This window comes from Anarrhichthys ocellatus, unplaced genomic scaffold (genome assembly GCF_004355925.1).
Source record: "Anarrhichthys ocellatus isolate YVR2014 unplaced genomic scaffold, GSC_Weel_1.0 scaffold86, whole genome shotgun sequence".
Classification (NCBI taxonomy): Eukaryota; Metazoa; Chordata; class Actinopteri; order Perciformes; family Anarhichadidae; genus Anarrhichthys; species Anarrhichthys ocellatus.
In genome coordinates, this window is record NW_022280116.1 from 316,021 (window position 1) to 335,081 (window position 19,061).

Below are 19,061 nucleotides of genomic sequence, written 5' to 3' on the forward strand. Positions count from 1 at the left end.
GTCTTTATATATATATATATATAAAGACCACAATGCAGTGCATCCATGAGACATGTTGCACATTCTACACACAGCACGATCACCAGCCAGACAACAGAAAGGTGATTTACAACATATTAATAACAAAATAACTCCTGGAATGAACATCACACACAGAGCTGTGAGCGCTTCCTCTTTGTGTAGGAGGACTCCGATTGCCACTAAGCCCCCCACTGCTTTGTGCCACTAACTGGTGATTCATGTAAAATATTATTATGGATGATTACTGGGATTATTTTAGCGTAAAAAGAAACATTTCAGTCACATAATAATCAGAGCTCTTTTGAGCTCTTAAAATGACTGATTTATCCTGAATCTTTCACATCACTGTAGAATTTAACTGTATAATACTTTCACCCCTTAGTACTTACAATGCAACAATTTTAATACTGTGCAGGGACAAGTGGTAGTCCCTTCAGTATAGCGCTTATTTGTCGGAATACATTTCTACTTGTATGAATAGCCACTCCTTCTCACTCACTGACTTGGTATATCATCAGCAATTTAAAAAAGGGCTAAAGCATAGACGTCTTCAGCCACTTATGGACCATCGTTTGTGCAAAAGAAATGCTCAGCTGACATGAAACGAGGAATATCCGGCAACAAAGAAGATCCTGTTTTACTTCTGCTCCAATCAGGACTGCGCTCTCAGCAGAGTCATCCTTTAAAGAGGAGCACGCTGAGCCAAGATGTTTTTCAGAAGGCTGCAGCGACCGTGTTCCTGTGGGGCCCTGGAGTTTACGAACGCCAAACAGCGGCCCTCCAGAGCTCGTAACGCTGAGGGAATAGTTTCCACTAGTGGAGGCATAAAGGGAGTCTTACCGGTTCAGAGGCACAGCCCCCAGCTGTCAGGGCGCCGGAGTTAGCTTCCGGTTTGTAAATGCTAAGGGGAAAGTTTAGAGAATAATATCGAGCGACCGATTCTCAGTTGTTTTTTTTAAATGCTTGTTGTCGCGAATGGGTGTCAGCAAAACAAATGAAAGCCAGAACACTGTTTAAAACCCGCTTTCAGATTTGTGAAACATTTGTTTTGTTTGTTTTTTTAAAGCAAAAGATTTCGATTCCACTTTGTGTTCTTCATCCAGACAATAATATATCAGGTTTAGCTTGAGACATAGGTATACACCTGTCACTCCTGGGCTTCATGAACAAGTAGACTCCAGAAATTGTTAAAACAGTTTCAGATTTGTGAAATCTTTATTCCATTGGTGAAAAAAAAGTCTAGACCGCGTCAGACAAGGACTAGAACAAAATAGTCTTTACTCAGACTTGTCAAATCTAATAGGATAAAATAAAGCTTTCTTTTTTTAAACAGTTACAGAAACCTACTTGTTAACTAGTCCAGGTTTGACAAGTGTAAATGGATGGGGGTTCTATCCATCGCTTCCTGGATGGACAGACTGCTTTGAAATAATCTTTATTTTAGCTTTCATTAATAACATTTTTAAAAATTAAGAAAATCTTAAAGTAGGCTTTAAACAGCTTTAAGGCTTGAACTATGATGCCTACAAAGCTTTCACGACAATAATTAATATGTAAAAAAATATAGAAATTGGTCGCTCAATATATATTAACTTTCCGCTAAAGTGCCGACACATCGGACACTACAAGCTGGAAACTAACGTCAGCGTTGTAGTGCTGCTCTCTTGTGTTTACACTTCACGAAGACACAAGTTTACACCCAAAGCTGTGGCAGCGGCAGTTCAACCTCAGCAGAAACCTCCATCACACACACACACACACACACACAGCCTGTGGTATTTATAGAAATGTGTGCAGAGGATAGTCTTGAGCAGAGCTATCGTCAAGAGGAGACAAACGTCTTACTGCACTAGAATGTTCCCTGTTAACGCGTGACGTCGGTCACCGTGCTGAGAAACAATTGTTACAAGGTGACCAAATTCTCCGCTACATCTGTTAACTGTTTACATTAACCTCACACTTGGGAGGGAACGCACGCGATGGGGAAAAAAAACGTACACGGCGCTGTGCTGCAGCACAACTCACATGAAGGAACATAAGTTTGAAAATGTGCAAGTATTAGTCGTCCGCTGTCCATAAAAGTCACTTTTCCGACATGACAGCCTGTTTTTAGACAGTTTCAAACAATGTCGCTAGCTTCACAGTGGCATTAAAGTCCCACTTATATCGAGCAGCTATAGTAACAACGTTGCACAACACGTATAGTCGACAGTTTTTTTAAATCCACTCCAAACTGGTGATTCTAAACCATGTGTTGCGCAACACTTTCACTTTTCCTTCTGTTGATACGATACAAACGGGGAAAAAACAAGTCATGTGTAGCAGAATAACTGCAACACCGCTTGACTCCGAGGAGGAAAAGCGCAGAGACCCACTGACGTTAGCCTACAACATAAACATACTTTATGAGCCATGGTTCTCTCTACACGTTCGAGCCAAAGAGACGACTGTGTACTTGTGTGTGTGTTTTTTTTAAAGACAGAAAAGAAACGCTACCTGAGTTGAGAGCACCCTTTGGCGCAAATGGCTGGTCTCCAGGAGCATCCACGGTTCAGGGTTTTAGGACCCGTCGGTAACGTAAAAACTCATTCGGTCAACAGCTCCGCCATACTGAATTAATCACGTGTCGGACAACATCCTGTGTTTCCGTAGGAGGCGGGGTCCGCAGGACGGGATGACCGACAGCTAAGAGGAAAATGATGACAGTGTGTGTGAGGAGAGACATGAATGAAGTCTGTCTTTGTGCATTGCATGTTGTTGAGGCAGACAATGGGACACACAGGTGTGTGTCACTACTGTCTCCTTCCTCCTAATCAGCATGAAGTCACACTGAGCCTCTTAGAAATCATTGTCTGTGTTTGTGGTTTATGTGATGTTGCTTTACCACCATCATTATTTTTTTCTTGTTTTGTGGGACTGCAGTACTCGTCATTTTATCACCCGTTATTATCACTGATGACTTTATTTTGCATTTTTTTGTCATCTTCTTTATGTTACAATTTCCTCAAGTAACAATCAAAGTTTAGAAAAATACACCCTGAGCTATTATTTATTAAATCTTTAACAGTTACAACTGATGAAGTTGTCCCGACTGATGGCGTTGTTGCGGAAGCCCTTACGGTTCCCCCTATACACTACAGCTCTGTCAGCACTGTCGACCTTGTTTTCCGTCGTTGGCACTGTTAGCGCTGTTTGCACCATTAGCTGCGAGACCCCGGCTCAGCCGTCGCCATGCTGAGAGCCGTATGGAGGCGATAGATGTGCTCTGAATTTCCAATTTAGCACCTTTGAACAACCAAAACTGTTGCAACATTGGTAAACCAACACTACTTCAAAAGCTGATTGAGACAATATGTTTTCAGTGCCTTTAATTGAATATATAGGGTAAATGTAGGGTTAAATAAATTCCATAAAATCATAGCTCCTTAAACCTACTATGCAAGCACAAAGACCAAGGCAGACTCTCAGCTTGACACACCCAACACAAGTTATAATACAAACCATCCTCACAGAGCTTTCTCATCACAAATCTGCAACGCTCAGTGCACTCCTTGTGAGTGAATATTGTCATTTTCCTCCTTGTGTAGCCTCAGTCTGCCTCACCTTCTTCTATTTCACTTGGTGATTTCCAGGCAGCCTTTTTCGAGAATGACTTTCCACAACATGCATGTGTCAACTTGTCGCATTCAGCAGTTGGTTTGATACTTACGTGGGGAGACGCAGACCAACAGTAGATTTTCCAGTTGAGAGAAGAACTTTTTTAACTTTTCATGTGAAGCACAACATGCTTTGCATCACTGTTGTTTCAGGTCATAACAATAGGCTTACTGGAAAACAGCTCTCCTCTAAAACCTGATTTTATAATAGATTTCATACAAGAATGGTGACGGCACACGGAAATGCAAGATTTATAGCCACCAGCTTCTCATAAACGGCTCGAACTGTCTTGTTTCACTAAAGCCTTATCTGGTGCTGGTGCTTTTGATTGCCATTATTTGTGTCAGGTTTTCAGCACACTGTAAATCCCACAAACCCAAAAACTTTTCTTTTTTAAATTCTTACGAAGAAGATAAACTTAAGTGTGAGCTTCCTCCACCAAACTGGAGAAGGTCTTTGATGTGGGCAGGCCTTCCCAACAGTCACATTGCACAATAGCTGGCTCGAGCTCATTATGTGATGCTGAAGGAAAAGTAAACACACATTGCTGTTTCCTTATTTTTACATTGAATATTCAACAGTTTGAGTTGGAAGCTGAACAGAAATCTTTGCCTATATTGTGAGCACAATCATGGGTCTTGGCACCAATATAGAGTTGTACACAGTATATCAAAACCAGACTTGAAGATTCCATCTAATACCAATACATTATAATTTAAATAAATACCATTATTTGTTTCCTCAATCATGTTTTAAGAGGAGGTATAACTTTAAAACAGTGGGTTTTAGAACAAAATTATTTTGGCACCGTACCGCCACTGAGGAATGCCTTTAATCCTCGAGTCACGTCTTCCCCCAACTTTTTATAAACTGCTGCCTGCGTAGGGGCAACGCATATCGTGCAGCTTAAACAAGTAGCGTAGACATCACTGACAGGCGTTGCCTTGAAAACAAAAATGACACAATATCAGTGAAATAAACAAACAATGCTCTCCGGGAAAACAATTTTAATTAGGTGGATGAAATAGAAAAACCGAGTTGTGAATTTCTTCTCTTCATCCGTTTGAAACACTCTCTCATATACACACTTTCTGGAGATGATTATGGGGGACTGGACAGGAGATAGTAAATGCTTCTTCTTTTTTCCCCCAGATCAAAGCAGAACCTGTGAAGCCATCTTCCTCGTAAAAGCTGTAAAGACAAGAGAGTGAAAGCAAAAGGGAGAGAAGATGGGGACTAATAGCCACAGAGTGACAAAGAAAGGAGATGAATTGCAGTTATGCGGTAACCGTGTCCTTAAACCACTGACACCCAGCAGTGTATGTGCTAACAGTGATCCACAGCGCTGATGCAATACCACAATAACAGTGGGCTATGTTAATGCCGGGCTTGAAAGGACACCTAACGCTGCCACAAATGAAGTAAACACTGGCACCCTATCTTTAAGAGCGGGGGCTAATCCGAAAAGCAGTGCAGAACAACTCAACCCAGTGGAGCCGCTCTCCAAAGAAAACACTGACAGCATAATAAGTATCCACTCAAACGGGCCTGTCCGCGGCAGCAAGTACAGCAAGCTGATTTGGACATAGATGGGACGAGTCAACCCGGCCCCGCGCTCGCCTCTAAAAGGATACCACTGACAACATAATAAGTGTTCTGTGAAACTCGTCCGTGGCAGTGTGAAGTGGGAGGCATCCAAAGTTTATCTGCTATAATGGAGGCCGATATGGCTCACACATGATGCAATATGATATACCATCAGCACCCGGGGCAACTACAGAAGATTCTATTAGGGCCATTTTCTTGTCCAGCAACCGTTCCCACTGCAGCACACTATGTATATCTAATGCTACTAATGTGTTACATACAAGGATTTAAAATGTTTTACTGTACAATGAAACTCTTGGTGCGCTTCTTCGTTTGCAATCAATGGAAAAGATATTAATACAGTTATCAAAGAGATATTAAGGTATTAATGGGAGACATTGCAGGCGAAACATATTTTTCATGCACTGGTCAATTTTGAGATTTTGCTTCCATATCATGTCTTGTTTCAGACTAGTGGAGAGAAAACATCCATAATACACATTTAGGTGTTTATTTCACTACTTTGTCTGTTTGCCACAGCGTGACTTTGCACCAGACACAGATGTCCTTCTGAGACGTCTATTCTCTTTTTCGAGATCATTTCCCACCAAAATACCATAAATTCGCTGTTCATGTTGCCTCATTCGAGTGAACCTCCCACTCACCGCCCACCTGTCATGGTCAGGAAAAAACCAATCCGTTGTAGCGCTGCTTGTGTTGGGGAAGTAGCACCGCCACAAAAGAAGGATGCTTGCGTGTTTGAAATAAGTTGTGTGGGTTCTACTTTTCATTCACACTTAATTCAGATTGTAGTCATTTACACAATCAGTAAGTTAAGTGCATTGTAAATACACAACCTAAGACTATTGAAAAAATAGATTTAGATTTAAAAACATTTGGAGTACTTTAATAACTACTACCCCAGGCCTTACCGCAGCGGCTCTGGTTCAAATCCAACCTATACTGCCCTTTGCTGGAGTCATCCCCAATCTCACCCTTTCCTGTCTAATATCTGTCTATCCCGTGAAGGCAAAAACGCCCAAAACATAATAAAACAATGTATTTACCAGATAAGGGATATGATAATTGCATTTGGCAGAACGTATGCTTTGAGTTTAGAAGTAATCTGTTCTTTAAATTAAACTGGTACAGCTGATATAACGGACAGAAAAGTGTGTCACATTTATATTCAGGGCTTCAGCAGTAAAAACCAATGGACTTTGGTTCCCAACTGGGGGTCAGGACCCCCTAGCACATAAGAAATGTTGTTACGCAAGAGTCGTGGGACAATTGTGAGGGATTAAGAGATGATTTACATGACTGCAAAGGAAAGAAAAGGGATTTCTGCGACACAATGGTGCACATTTGTGGCCTATTTTAACTATTGGTTTGATGTGGTGCAGATAACCATGATCCCCATGGTATGTAATAAATCTGACCTCCTAACCTCCCATTTGGCGCCATCATCTGGTCAAAACATCAATGTATCCAATACTTTGGTTTATGACCAATTACCTGCAAAACAAATGGCCTTCCCTTCAGTCTCAGTTGTCCCTTGCGTTTAATGCTCATGATCAAATGCTAGCATGCTCACATGCTAAACTAAGATGGTGAACATTGTAAACAATATACTTGCCACAGCGTGGCTGTAGTCCGAATAAAAAGAAACCAACCTCAACACCTTTGTCGAAGTTTTTACAAAGCATTTCATAAAGTGTCAGAGTGGCGACGTCTCACATAGAAAAGTAACGAAAGTGATATTTTGAATGACAAGAAAATGTGACAAGGGAGACTTTTGTCACCTGTGTTGACACTTGTCTCGTCAGCCTTGTCGGAATCTGTGACACCCGTCTGGGCTTGAGAAAAAAAGAGTGACAGAAAATAGAGTCTTTTATTGGAAAGTTCAGCTCCCTGGAATTGAAGACAAAAGAGAAACCTAAGTACTCTGACAAACCTGAATGGCGTCGTTGGTAGAGACCCTGCAGCTATGCTGTATAGTTTGACATTTCGTTTTTAATTCAGCAAAGTGATGTCGACATCAACCTCAATGAGTCACAGCACTGCCAACGCAAATTGTGTGTCTCACATGTCTCAGCAAATTGTGATAAACTCTATAGCAGGACGGATTCCCTCCAAGTTGTCAGTCACCTGTCAGCTCAACGCTTGTGGCTGGATGGTTTATAGTGAGAGGAGAATGTCTCTGAAAATAGCTTGCGATGGGTTCAATTCAATGACTTACTCTGTCATGTATATTTGTTGGCTTTGCTTTCGGAATTGTGTGACTAATGGTGAATGCTATCCTCATCAAGGAATTAATGCATGTTAGGCTATTTATGACTAGACTGTTCAATGTTTCTGAACACACACACACTTGAGAATGTGGGACAATTTGCAGAGTGAAGTCAAATTCAGCCAGAACTTCTTAAAGGCTAATTCAAACATTTTTTCAGGGGAGAGAGCAACAAAATATTGCAAATGGTTAACTTACAATTTAGGCATAAAACTTCTAAATGTTGTTTGAAAATATTGAAAGATTACAGTGTGTTCTGGTAAATCAAAAAAGACTGCTGGCACAGATGGCATCAGATCACGGCAACAAGTCCCAGACAAAGCCCTCCATACTGAATGTACCTATTACTGTATGCCATGGTAAATGAGTCACAGCAAAGTGTCATAAGACTTGTTTTATGAGGGAAGCACATGGACATGTATTTAAAATGAGATGATAATTTGGTGATTTATTAGTTCGTAGTGCCACGGTTTTGAAGCCCATAGCCAGTCAGTGTTTCTGCTGTGCTCTACCTGTGGAGTTACACAAGGGATCCTGCACACTTTTAGGGTTGTAACATTACTCTGAGAAACATAGAATAGTAACTGTAATCCACACAGAGATTGATCTTAATTATGTGGCAGATGGACCCGAATATAATTCCTTTTTAAATACAATAAAAGCCAATGGCTTAATTCTAGTTTTGTCAGCAATGTGCATTTTGTCTTCATTGCACCAATATTATAATAAGCCATGACTAATTCCTCTCTGCTAACAGAAGCAGCTTGTACACCCAAACAACTCTCCAAAATTGCCAATACGGGCCTTTTAAAACACCTGCTTCATCAAATCTCGCTGCTTTTCTTCCAAACACGACTGGTAATTCTATCTGAGCTCCCGAGTCATCCAAGCTCTGGAAGAAATACACACTGCATGCCTTAATTGTAATATTGCTTTAACAGCAGTGGATGGATTTCCTGCACGTTAAGACGGGAAGATCAATCCTTCCGAACCCACGATAGCTGAGCATTCTCCAGAGAGCACGGTGTTATCTTTTAGGAGATAAGCTAACGTTGGCACATTCGCACGCCGCTGCAGGTTAATGCAATTCAAAGTGGGACGGAGGGGCGGAGGGTGGATGCAAATGCAAATGTTGAACGATAAACCGGGGAAGTTGCTGGTACTGTGATAAACTGCTGTGCGAGGAACAGAGTTTTTCTTGTAAACCTTTTGGAGTAATCTAATAATGTTTCTCTCTTCCATTATCTTATTTAATTTCAAGATTTTAGCCACCCACAGAAGAAGGGAAAAGGCTAACAGGCTGTGTGTTGGTGCATCCAGCTAACTCAATTAAGGCCCAGGGTTTTAGTCCTTTCTGTCATGAATGCTCAGCTCATTGATTTGGCCAAGTGGTCCAGCACAAAGACAACTTACTTTTTTTTTTTTTCATCCAAGATGGTGAAAAGCGAGATTTCTTACTCGAGATGGAGGCCACAGTATGCAAGATCTGCATGAATGCTGTAAGTCAATTGACAGTGTGGGAGTGGGAAACAGGCCTGCAGGCTGTAATTTGTTATTCTGTTGTTTCAGCATTGCATCTAACGGAATCCCCCTCCACTCACCTCTTCCTTTCCGAGCATGTCAGAAAACTACGATGGCCTTCAGGTAACTTAAAAAGCGAAAGGGCTCTCGCCACAAACATGGCGGTGCAACATGGCGGACTCAGTGAAGAGGACCTGCTCCCTATGAAGATATATAAATGGCTAATTTTAAAGTCAAGAAAACACAACGATACAGATTATACACTAATGCAAATTTAGTTGTGAATATTTTGTTAAATTAACGCAAATAAATCCGACACACTGTTCCTTTAAATAAGACAGAATACATCCTATCAGGGATTAATGTAATATATTTTTTTTCCGTTATTAACTGCGGAAGTAAACTAGTGGCTCCTTTAAGAGCCGCTTGCATTTCCGTATTTTGACATAAGAAATTGTTACAATGCAGGATTAAAACAGAATAGAATAGAATGCAATGCAAAACAAATGACAAAGAGCAATGGCATGTCATTCAAAACCCTATAAGGCCACACATAAGTGGTTTTGAAGAGCATGAAGGTTTTCCTGTGTCGCAGGTGTAAAGAGGGGATAACCAACAGGAGATAGCAACAGCATTATATCCTATGTATCCTTCCTCCACAGTTTAAGGTGCAGTAAGTGGATAAGGGGGATTAATGTATCCAAGCCACAACACAGCAGCCAATCCTGTTAAGCCAAGCCAGGCACGGTGGCTTCAGTTCAGCTGTGTATGGCTTCGGCGATCCCTCGTGGGTCTCCTGACACCGACGATCCCTCAGATGACTCTTATCACCCCTGCCTGCGTACGCTCCGTCTCCCCATTGCATGTTCCCCCGTGTGTTTCTCTCTCTGCCTTTTCATTCTTTGACTTTGTCTTTCTCTCTGTTTCAATATTTTTTCAGTGAAGTTGACTAGACTGTATTGGCAGGACCATGGACACGTACATATTTTCTGTCTTTCTTTTTCTTCTTGCTTTGCTTCTACACCAACAGTCCTCCGTTATCTGTTTTTCTTTGGACATGCCATTTCATGTGTCTGGATGCATTTGGTGACTAACTAACATGCACTTGATTCATTTCAGCCAAATAATAACAGTTTAGTCTTTAGTCATGTGTGCAAGCTTCGCAAACCAGTCCATCCTACAATCTCAAGTCATACCCGATCCCTCTTCCAGACCAGTAATGCTGCTGCCACCCCCGCCCCCCCCCTGTGATAATGATACATCACTCACTGGACTATTACTTCCATCCTGCCTTTGCCGGCCACACAGATGCTGTATTCATAGCACGTCCATGTAGCAAAAATAATCCTTCAGCAAAAGCCGGAACAGTTAGCTTCTCCCTTTTCACTCAGTTCTTTATCTTGTGTTTTTCATTAGAATTGGCTTAAGAGTTCAACGTGAGAAGACGAAATGTGTTATTTCAGTGGATTACTCGTTTCTGGAGTCAAAGAAATCCCTTGTTTTGTCACAGCGGGTTCTGGAAACCTACGCAGGACCTGAAACAAGTGATGCAGTCGCACAGAATATGTTCCAGACTGCGTGCACAATAATGCCGGAAGGGGACTAAGAGGCGTGGAGAACACTTCCAGCGGAGTCAAAGTCCTGTGTCAGTATGATGAACATGCAGCGGTAATCCACCAACACATTAGTGCATGGAATCTGTTTCTTCTTGAGGAAAGAGAGCAAGGTGGGGAAGGCGCTTTGGTTCTGACTTTCACCACAGTGCAATCGCAATGCCAGTTGGGAGCAGCGCATCCGTTTCTTAACTGCGCTGTGCACTTAAAACCACTGGATAAGGAGTCACATCATGCTGGTTATGTTGCTGGCTTATAGGCAGCACAGTTTGCGCTACAATAGTACACTGATAGATCATTAGAATAACAAAGACATTAGTGCATATTTGTAACTAATACACACACTTGTTGTGCCTTCACTGATATTTTCTCAACTGCAATGCTCCATTTATTTACGTTACTTCGTAACTTTGTCATTCATTTCTTTTCATTTTTCTACTTATCTGTACTTTTTTCTGTCTTTGTGCCCAATCTCCCTACTGTAGATTAATTATAGATTTAAGAAGTGGAGGTAGTCATCGTGACGTCACCTATTGGTTTATGGACTGCCGTTATTAAGCCTCAAGTTCGGCGATTTGGCTGTCGCCATCTTGACTTTTTGCAACTAGTGAACGAATGTTACCATGTTTGGAATGTGGACGACTGACGTAGAGACGTAGATGTAGAGACTGGTGGCAGCAGCGACATGTCAATCACAGTAAGCAACCAAAAGCCATAATTTACTAAATGAACATCATGCTGTGTTGAAGAAGACATGAAACTAGAGATTGAGAGCATAAACTCATGTTTACAATGCTTACTGAGGTAATAAATCAAGTGAGTCTGCAAGTTTTAAGACACTTCTGCATTGGCTTCGCTCGGCAGAATGGGAGGTTGCCGCCTGAGATTAATAAAGGCTTATCTCATTTTATCCTAATTATTTAGACAGATCTTTCAAAATAAAATACAGTAAAAATCAAGCAGCTCTGATTGCATCATGTCATTAACCATGTAGCCTTAACCCTTGAAAGATAAGAGGGGTATAAAAAAAAGGAAAAAAACATTTGCATTGTTACTTAAACAGTACATGGATCCTCAAATATTCATATTTATAGTCTTCATTTCTCACTATTTACGATGTTTGTTAAGTTACCTCTCGCAATTAGGAATGCTTTTTCTTATTATTACTGCACTATACAGAACTAGAAGCTGAGTTTCTTCGTATGCTGTCGCAGATAGTCACATTAGTACAAACAGGAATGTTCAGAGTGTTCTCTAATTATGAAGCTAGAACTGTTTCATAAAAGTCAAAACCGGCAACGCCTTCACCCTGTTACAGTAAATCAGTGCCTGATTGTCTCAGAGGGTGACATTTGCATTTAAGAGCCACTCATGTAATTAAAATATATGGCCTGCATGATTCACCTCCACAGCTAATCACACAACAGGATCCCAAATAAACTCGGGCACATGTTTAACATGTTTAAGTACAGGTATTTATGCTCCCCTACACACACAAAGGAGAAACATCATTACAGTTACACAAGCTCAATACAAGTGCCACTATATAGTCTGTTGACAAAACATGTGTGTTGGAAAGGAACACTGATCGGATACAAAGATACTATGAATTTAATGAAGTAATGTTTAAATAAAGTTGTTAGATAAAATACACATGTGCAATATTTACAGATGTAATCATATAGGATTTCTTTATGAACCATGTTGTGCTCACCTCAGTATACAGAGGGAGCCAAACAGCCTACACCTACAGAGAATTTTACCGAGTACTCCAGTCAACAGTGTACCCCTCACTCCTAATTCCTATGGTCCCAGTGAAATTTAAACTCATTTATTCCTTTTCTTCCCTGATAGCACTTTTAATGTAGAGTGCCTTGAAACATTTTGACTGTGTTTTCAAATCAAGACTATAGCAATTAAGTGGAGAAGTGGTATTGACAGCGGGGTTGAACCCCATGCTACAACAGGAAGTTTCATTTAAACCATCTGTTTGCCAGACATGTGCTGCTGATCTAGTTAGCACTGTGTTATCATTACCACAGCTGAGGGGCTAGTTCACCGTCAGTCCTGCTGCTCACGGAACCATGCGGTATCACGATGTTTCCTATTGCTCACCGTAGAAACACGACTACGGGTCTACAACCATGGTAGCAACTTCGTGAGACTGTACTCGGGCACTGCGATGCACAGCAAAGTCCTGGATGTTATAATTTAGCAAGTCAAGAAAGTCACATTTTGTCATAGTACTATATAGTTTTAGTGTGAAACTGCTCAGTGAACGACATCTCTTGTCTCGGCCAACGTTCATCACCGACACCAACATGGTCGTTACCTTGGCTTGCTGGCTAGCTAAGTAACTGTTCCACTCACAAATGTAACATTATCTTACCTGATATGTTTTATCCAGAAAAAAAATTCTCAGCTGGTAAGCGAAAGAACAAATAAGACGCATTATTGACCATTATGCTGGCACAAAACCCACAGGCATCGTCGATTCTAGTCTTTCTAATTAGGTTTTTTCAATCTTATACTTCAAAAATTTTATGACAAAATGTGACTTTTACATTATCTTCTAAATTGACAAACATCATATGTGTAATTTAGGGCAGGAATTTAAACAAAATCAAAAACTTATTTTCTTTGACTACCGTTTATCCAGAAAGAAAAAAAGAAACGGCTTTCACTTTTGTAAAGTGTCATTTGTATGTCAGACTGGATTAGAATATCAGAAAAAAGCTCAAAATCGGAATGTAAACTTTAAGCACATGTCATGTACAGTGTCCCACATGGGATTCAGCTACGCACCACCTTAGGTAAAGTTCAGGGAAATACCCAGGTTTCAATATTAAAAATGTAAACCCGTCCTGTATTGTGTTTAAATCCAGCAATCAGTTTAACTCCATTTGATTCTGTCTCACTCAGGTGCAGCAGTGGAGGCTGTGAATGGCATATGAGTCATACAGTGACTCATTTGGATTCAACTGGCAGCCCTAAAATAAAATAAAAACACTGTGAAATGTTGTTTCACTTATTCCATTTTTAGTGAAAGAGTAAAGGAAAAATGCAGAGAGAGAGAGAGAGTGAGGGAGAGAGAGAGACAAAGGGAGAAGGCATGTGACAAAGGTCACCAGCTTGGATGTGGTTTAATGGTATGTGACAGTGCCCAATGAAAGTAGAATCAGAAAGAAGCGCTGATGAGACAACTTGACAATCATATCTACAGTGGACTTTTTACATAATCATTAGGCATTATTCATAAGCTGTCCGGCAAGCAACTGACTAGTAAGGTCAAATCGTGTTGATAGAGGTGTACAAAGCCTTATAACTGGACACATACCGCCATATCAACACCGTGTGCTGCCACAGTTCCCTCCCAACCTCCTACCTTTTGAGTTAAGCTATTGTTAACTCTGCTAAGATGTCCTTGTACAGTATTTGTTTATTATGGGGGATAAGTTTCCCCAGCAGAATATTTGAGAGCAAAGAGCCAAACCGTTTCTGTCAAATCATTCTGGTTAGTCCTGTATGACGAGTTACTATAAATGATGAGTGTCTCTGACTGAAAAACAGTCAAATTCTAACTGCACTTATACGTTATATCTTAAATATACAGATGTTTACCTTTTTATTTTATTTTTGTATTATCATTACCTTTTTATTTTCTTTATTTCTTTATTTTTTGAGGGATGGGAGGGATATGCAGTATGTATTGTGTGATACTGATCTTTTTCTTTTTTTTCTGAGGTGTAACTACTTTAAGGGGTCACATTTCAACAAATAAAGAGTATTAAAAAAACAATTTTCCAAGATAAATTTTCAGATTAGATGATAAAATAAACACAGGATTTGCAACAGCATATGCCTTTATAGCATAGTCTCGTTGAACTAATTAAACCACTCCTCTAGCTGATGATCCTGAAGAGTTCCTCACTGTTTGTTTTCCAGTGAAGAGTCAGTAGCACAGGTTGGTTCCACTCAGCGGGGTGAGCGAGCCCAGCAGAGGAATGGCGGACTCCATCCTGTCATGGTGGGGCTGTTGCTAATTGTTTCCCGGAGACCGGTGGCACACCAGACAGCCAGACCTAATTAGGGGTTTCAAACAATCCAACCTGCCAGACGAGGTTGTTCGAAGCCATTCTGTGAGCGGATGCACGCGATGACTTTGCAATGATCTTGTCAGAACTGTACAGTCACGAATAAATGTCACAAACTGTTACATAATGGCCTCACAGTGAAGCATGTGCTGTTGAAACAGAATTTGTTATCTTGTTAAGTTTTTGAGCTTTAGATGAGACATAACAAACTTTAAAGAAAAAAAAACATATGTAAATGATATTTTTCATGTTGTTGAAAGTGTTTGTTTTTTGGAATACCAACGGTTAGTCAGTGCCCCTCGGGGTCTGATACACACTGTGGTTTTCAACTTACTCGAATGTAAACCCACCCGCATCGATAATAGATGCTCAGAGGAACTGATGTGTTAGGAAGTGCAAGATAGTCCACAAGGGGCGGGTGGGAGGGAAGGTGGACTTTCGGCCAGGAGGTCGCAGTTTGTTTCTCGTGAGAAACTAGAAGTAATGGTTGAGATTGCTTGTCACATGACTGTGACGTGAGTCATTAGTCAGTCAAGTTTACGTCAACCACGCCCCTTTCCTAAACCCAAATAAGTGGTTTTGTTGCCTAAAACTAACTTCCTGTGAAGACAGACATTTACTTTGAAAAAACACTAAGCATGTAACGAGTGGAAACTGACATGCGGATCCTAAATAGATGAGATTAGATTAAAAAGCTTTATTAATCCCAAGTAAGGAAACTCATTAGCCACCAAATCAAATCATACAGACAACAAACACACTATTACAAAACTGCCACTAGAGGGGTATCCAGAGCGTCATAACTTGAAGCTTAGGTTCCACTGACCAGGCGTTGGTTTGGAGGAGTCGGGAGTGAAAATGTGTGACTTGTTAGTGCCTAGTCTGGCCTGTCCTCACATTATGTCTGTCATCCTCTGCATACAGAAAAAGAGGACTGTAGTATTAAAATCAGACTGCGGTTTCTCCTATTTCTCTTTTCACCTCTGAAAATGAAGTGTTATAATCTGCAGGGATTCTAAACCGACTTTGGCAGTCAGTAAACGTTGCTGAGCAGCCTGTAAGCCGCAGAGACACGCCAAGCTGTATGCCAGCTGTTGTGTGCCATCCCGCCGCATGTCCTTTGAAGTGCCACAGCCAAACAGGCTGCATGAAGAATGAGCCAAGGCGGGCCGATGATGCCAGATAGCATACTACCGCCATGTCAGTGCCCTAGCAATAGAAACTGATCTATCTTTGAGACAGTGTTATGGATAGAATTTTCCCCTCAAGGACTGCGAGGATTATTCGACAGGGCACACGTGCATCTGGTGAGTGTATGAGACTGGCATGTTCAGAGGAAATAGCAGTAGGCACAGCGGTCTCCACAACAGGACCCCTCTTTTCAATTTCCTGCTCCAGTTTCCATTCTTGCTTTATTTCGTGCGGGGACCTGTGAAGTGGGAATCGCAAAAGGAAGAATGCAACATTTAGCGATATGGCACCACAGAGCACAAAACAGGGAAATTGATTCTGTCAGAGGCAATATTTGTGATAATGATCTCAATAATAGCATAGGGTGATTTCAAACAGGGTTAGCAGGATTCCCTCTGGAGCTTTTACTCCTAACACAGCAGTGGTCTCTAACTGGCTTTAAAACAAGCGCTGTACACTTTAGACTTAATACCAGCGTGTTACCTGATGTGTATTTTATTTCCTTATCCAAACTAAAAGATTGTCTTTAGTAGTTTGACATCAGGCCTGAGTTAAGTAGTGTTGAAGGACATACTTTTTAGAAGTTTGATTTAACAGCCAAGAAATTCTCATGTGGGTGGCAGATGTATTTGCATCTTAAAATGATTGTATTTCGTTTTCTTTGGCTGTATCTAATGATTTGTGTCTGTACAGTCAGCGAGGCCTTCTTTCAATCTAACATGTCTGCGCTGCCGTCTAACATGTCTGTTAGACAGCAGCTGTTTCCTGAGAAATCGCTCTGATAAACCCACTGTTCACTACCTGCTCAGCACCAAACAGCAGACAGAAACATTTAGCGTCTAGCTGGTGAACATGATGGAGCATTTAGCAGCTACAGAGCCAGACATCCAGATATTTCCTTCAGAAGATGGTTGAGACCAAAAGCAGAGCTAAAAGGAGATTGCATATTGGACGTACATTCATCAGGTGGCCAGAAACACGATTCCAAATGAATTGTAATGCTCCTTTGTAACTGCTGGATGTGTAAATAGGCAACCATTAGCTAACAAGCTCGCCATATTAACTTCAAAGTTGATGAAATGTCAATGTTATGTTCAAAATTTGTTTCCACCGCCCCTAGCTGGACAAAAAATGGTTAGTTAATGCAGGTTAAAATATACAATTTTTGTGATAAGCTGATATCAGCCACTTTATTAGGTCGGCCTAATTAGTGATACAATTTTTAAAAAAAAGACACAACACACAAGGCCGAAACTTCTTTTACTATTGGGCAGTGTTTCATGTGTGTGTGTGTGTGTGAGAGAGAGAGAGAGAGAGAGAGAGAGAGAGAGAGAGAGAGAGAGAGAGAGAGCATGTGTTTCACTAATTAGACTCATAAATGTAACACACAGCAACATGTTCACCAACCTGGATTTCCACTTCTAAGGTTGCCACGGGAAGCAGACACAACAACACCCAACACCCATTTATAACTCTAATTCTTAACAGATGTTTGGACTCTTTGTCACAACTGAAATTTTCCAATGCAATGCAGTGATTGGAGTCATACTCACAGTGACACTTTGGTACAAAGCAGTAAATCGTGCGCATCAGACAGACTTGGTTTATGTTTTGATTCACAGAAGGTAGAAATAACAGAGCTTTTTGTGTGACGTACAGTAGTTGAAAGTTTCTGATTGTTTAATATCGCTGTGTTTTACTGTAAATGTACTTGAAAAGATTGACACCTGGTATACCCTTAAAATCTGCTGTGCTGGCTCCAACAGCCTTGGCTCAGCTGGAAACATTCTTAAAGTATCACATTGCTATTACTGGAATGAAAATAGTTCCCCTCCATTTTGGTAGGCTCCAATTCCGCATCCCATCCCACACGATTCTTTAACAATAATGTTTTCCTGGTCTAGCATTTCAACACGGAAGATTTCAGCCTCTTTCCTGGAAAGAGAGCAAGAGTGGAAAACATTTCATCTTTGTAAAAAAAAATAAAAATAAAAAGCTTTTGCTTTTGTAAAGTGTAATTTAAGCACTCATTGTATGTCAGACTGGATTAGAATATCAGAAAAAAGCTCAAAATCAAAATGTAAACTTTAAGCACATGTCATGTACAGTCAGAATGTGTTGCAATAACAAACTGGCACTTTAGAGCAAAGTTCTAATTTTTTTTTTTGCTTTAAAAAAACTCGACTAGAATAACTGTTCCATGAGGGCCTACTAGGGAGCAAAGATGGCATGCAGCAGTTTGCAATCATCATCACTCTGCCTCCATGACACAAAGGGGAGACTTCCACGCAGCAAGCAGTTGATTAAAACAACAACAGAACATCAAGTCTCATCTTTGTGCCAATGCCACGCGCGGAGAGGCAGCAGATGTGCAGAACACCGCTTATGTTTGTTAGTCTGCGCAGCATGAGGTTGTCATGGACACAGATGACGACCAAGTGTCTTGAGGGGCCAACGGCATAATGTCACTTCCATTGTGATATAAGATGTAATTGTAATGAAAATGAGTTGTTTTCGGAGGGAAAATCACAGAAAATCAGATCCTAAGGACATAGAAACTATACTTAAAAATTATAAATATGATGGTTATCATTCACATTAAGACACAATAACAATATGCTGTCTCTCCACGTATCTTTAATACATTTACTGAAGTCTTCTTTCAGATTTATTTGAGCAGATTGAAAACATATGAGCTGCTCACTGTCTTGACTCTGGGGGTGTTCAGCTCTTAGGTATTTTCCACACCATGGTTGACTCTGACTTTTCAAGTTTTCAATAATGAAAGCAATTCATCATGAATTATGAATGCATTGCCGACCCCTAGCCACTAACAGCTATCAGCTAACGGAACTACCAGTGCACAAACTGCTGATTACCTTTAAGTCGCTGCTCTGCGGCTCACTTTTATTGTTTTAGACAGTGTGATTGGCTAACAGCTAGCAGCTAAGGGAACTTCTAGTATACGCCATGAGTACGTTGTGGCCACTCGGCCGCTGCTATGCAGGCAGACAGCTTGGTGAGTTTGATTTTGTTTTTGGCAAGATTGTAAGATATGTCTTACATGACAACTTCAAGCTGATCGCC

At 40.8% G+C, this 19,061-nt stretch overlaps 1 protein-coding gene across 4 annotated transcripts in view; it reads right to left on the reverse strand.

Moving 5' to 3' along the window:
* hdac4 (histone deacetylase 4) overlaps nt 1-2,663 on the reverse strand; it is a 118,272-nt gene extending 115,609 nt beyond the window's left edge. For 3 of the 4 annotated variants that reach the window (XM_031875049.1, XM_031875048.1, XM_031875051.1), the window contains exon 1: nt 2,518-2,663. The gene's annotated coding sequence lies outside the window, so the exon portion shown is untranslated. The remainder of the gene's footprint in view (nt 1-2,517) is intronic. The other variant, XM_031875047.1, reaches the window with a different exon arrangement.
* Nucleotides 2,664-19,061: the final 16,398 nt, after the last annotated feature.